This window comes from Tachyglossus aculeatus, chromosome 1 (genome assembly GCF_015852505.1).
Source record: "Tachyglossus aculeatus isolate mTacAcu1 chromosome 1, mTacAcu1.pri, whole genome shotgun sequence".
In the NCBI taxonomy this organism is placed as follows: Eukaryota; Metazoa; Chordata; class Mammalia; order Monotremata; family Tachyglossidae; genus Tachyglossus; species Tachyglossus aculeatus.
Window position 1 is genome coordinate 74,870,323 of NC_052066.1, and position 3,686 is coordinate 74,874,008.

The following is a 3,686-nucleotide window of genomic DNA, read 5'->3' on the forward strand; positions in this document are numbered from 1 at the left end:
TAATCCCTGTTCCACCACTTGTCTGCTGTGTGACCTTAGCCAAGGCAGTTGATTCTCTGTGCCTCAGTTGCTTCATCTGTAAAGTGGAGATTGACTGTGAGTCTAATGTGGGACATGGACTGTGCCCAACCTGATTAGCTTGTGTCTACCCCAGGGCTTAGTACAGGTCCTGGCACATGGTAAGTACTTAACAAATATACCATAAAAAAACTATTACAGAAGCACTGTAATAAACACTTGACAGAGTACAGTAGAGGAAGAAATGATCCTTGCCTACAAGGGCTTTACAATTTATCTGGTGAAACAGATCTGACAAACAGACAGAAACACTGCTCAAATAGCATAGTATGTAAAGTGATGTGTACAAATGTAAATTGAGAAGTAGTGAGTTCCGAAGTGCTGAGATGAGGATAGAGAGGATGCAACCTGAAGAGGAAGAAAATTGATCAAGGAAATCCTGATTAAAGATGTGCCTTCAGAGAGGTTGGAAAGATGGGGAGGGGTGTAAGCTGGCAAATTTGAAGAGGAAGGAAATCTAGGCTGGACAAAAGAGTGTGATCCAGGGGGCTGATTCAGAAGAGCAGAGAACTAGTTAGAATGTGAAATTAGGAGAAATCAAAATTGCAAGTTGGCATGTCATAAGAAAAGTGTGGACAGATAAGAGGGACTGAACTAACAGGGTTCCTTAAAGCCAATATGTGCGATTTCTGTGAAAGGTCAGTGTGTAGCCATTGGAAGTTTCTGAGGAGCAGAGAGATATGTCTTGTCTTGTGCTGTCGAGTTGTCTCCGACACATAGCTTCACCATGGATACATTTCTCCCTGAACGCTCCACCTCCATCTGCAATTGTTCTGGTGGTGTATTAATAGAGTTTCCTTGGTTAAAAATACCTAAGTGGTTTACCATTGCCTCCTTTTGCACAGTAAACTTGATTCTTCACCCTTGACTCCCATGCTGCTGCTGCCCAGCACAGGAGAGTTTTGACTTGTAGCAGATTGTCTTCCACCTGCTAGCCATTGCCCAAGCTAGGAATGGAATGGATCCATTCGAGAGTCTGCTCGACTCTCCCTCCCGTAGTCAAGACTGGTAGAGTACTGGAAACTCTTCAGGTGTGATCCTGAGAGGGGAGAGAGATGTGTGCTGTTGGCAAAACATGCATATGAAGGTGCATTGTAGGCAAGGTGAAAGGTGAAATGGCAGAGGTGGGGAGAGGTCAGGGTTAGGGAAGTAGATTTGGGAGCAGCAAGGTCCTGATGCCAGGGAATAATAATAATAATAATGATGATGATGGCATTTGTGAAGTGCTTACTGTGTGCTAAGCACAGGTCTAAGCCCTGGGATGAATACAGTATAGTCAGATTGTCCCACATTGGGCCCAAAGTCTTAATCCCCATTTTACAGATGAGATAACTGAGCCACAGAGAAGTGAAGTGACTTGCTCGAAGTCGCATGGCTGACAAGTGGTGGAGCTGGGATTAGTACCCTTGACCTCTGACTCCCAAACCTGTGCTCTTTCCACTAAGCCACGCTGCTTCTCTTAGAAGCAGTAGATGAGTTCCCCAAGGTAGTGAGATCAAAGTAAGATGAGACCAGTATGCAGGACAGAATTCACAGTTTGGTGGTAAGTAGAAGAGTAACTACTGAATCAATCAATTAATGGTATTTTTTGTACTCAACTCGGTTATATTCTCCCAAGCACAAAGTGCACTGCACACGGTAAGCACTCAATAAATACCATTGATGATTCTGATGATGACTCAATAGATGGTATTGATTAAATCAATGGAGCATATCAACCAGCTCTGTTGTACATTCCCAAGTGCTTAATATAGTGCTCTGCACACCGTAAGTGCTTAATAAATACTAATGATTGAGTGCTTACTGTGTTCAGAGCACTGTAGTAAGTACTAGGGAGAGTACAATACAACGGGGTTTGTAGACATGTTCCCTTCTTAAAAGGAGCTAATAGTCTAGAGGGGGAGATCTCCATAAAAATTAATTATGGATTTATACACAAGTGCTGTAAAACTGAGGATGGAGTGAATATCAAGTGTATAGGTGACACAGAAAGAAGAGGGAGTGGGGAAATGGGGTCCATAGTCTGGGAAGAACTCTTGGAGAAGATGTGATTTTTTTATTAGTGCTTTGATGGTGGGAAGAAGAATGGTGTATATGAAGGGGGAGGTCATTCCAGACCAAAAGGAGGATATGGGCAAGGTGTTGGCGGTGAGATTGACAAAATCGAGGTACAGCGAGCAGGTTGGTGTTGGAGGACCAAAGTGCACAGTTTGGGTTGTAGTAAGAAATCAGCAAGGTATGACAGGCAGGTGAGAGTGCTTTGAGATAGCAGCTGGAGAGATAGAGGGAAAATGAGGAGAGAGTTGTGTTGGTGAAGCCAAGATTCAGCAGTGTTGCAAGAGAAGGGAGTGATCTGTAGTGTAAGAAGCCACAGAGAGGTCAAGGAGGATAAAGATGGAGTGAAGATCTTTAGATTTGGTGAGGAGGAAGTCACTGCTGACCTCAGAGATGGCCGTTTCATGAGAGTAAAGAAGGCAGAAATCAGATTGTAGTGGGTCAAGAAGAGAATCAGGAGTGGAAGTAATAACAGAAGATATATATAACCCACTCTAGGAGTTTGAAAGAGAACTATGTACATATCAATAACATATTAATGGTTGTCTCTCCCTTTATACTCTGAACTCCTGTGAGCAGGGAACGCGACTAACAGTTGTGTTGTATTGCATTCTCCCAAGAGCTCAGTACAGTGCTCTGCACATAGTAAGCACTCAATAAATACCATTGATTGCAGTAAGGGTGGTAAGGGTAGAAGCAAGTGGCTTTAAAAGGTAATAATAATACTTACAGCATTTGTTAGGCACTTACTATGTGCCAAGCACTGTTCTTAGCCCTGGGGTAGATACAAGGAAATCAGGTTGCCTACTTGAATCTCACAGTCTTAATCCCCATTTTACGGGTGAGGTAACTGAGGCAGAGAGAAGTTAAGTGGCTTGTCTAAAGTCATATAGCAGACAAGTGGCAGAGCCAGGATTAGAACCCACATCCTCTGCCTCCCAAGCCCGTGCTCTTTCCACTAAGCCACACTGAGAAGGGGATAGGGTCAGAAGCACAGATGGAAGGATAGAGACTGTCCTTAAACCAAATAAATAGCCTCCCTCCACTACTAGAAAAATATTTTTTCCATGTTTTGTACAAGAATTAAGAAAAATTCCAGTTCTGCAAGGGAGAAAAGCAATTTAGCAGCAATATACATTTTATGTATGTTCAGGGTTTTTTTGGGTTTTTTAATTTAAAGCCCTACCTAGGCATTTATAAAATCTGATCATTTTCCCCACAAACCTTGTTAATACTCTGCAGCATTATGGACAACATCATGATGGAGTTTTTGTGGGGTGGTGAAAATAGGTCATAAGTACAAAGGTTTTGTCAATTTTTCCAAATTGGAATTTTCCAGTTGAGAATGAAGCTAAATTCTTAGCATGTGTGAGAAAATTCCATTCTCCCCTTCCCCCTCTTTGTCATCCTTCAGTAAAAAATTTCTTATGCTGAGCTTGGCGTTTGATGCCAGGAATATGTTTAGCTCTTTGACCTATCTGTTCCACCACCTCCAGAGCTGGCCGTGCCTCAGTCCGAAATTACTCAATATTTGAGATGGAAGAAGAGAGGAT

General features: G+C 42.6%; 1 non-coding gene across 1 annotated transcript; it reads right to left on the bottom strand.

The window, feature by feature from the left end:
• Positions 1-983: 983 nt before the first annotated feature.
• On the bottom strand, positions 984-1,127 carry LOC119934827. The gene has a single exon (XR_005453017.1). It is a non-coding gene; the product is annotated as a small nucleolar RNA SNORA7 (small nucleolar RNA).
• Positions 1,128-3,686: the final 2,559 nt, after the last annotated feature.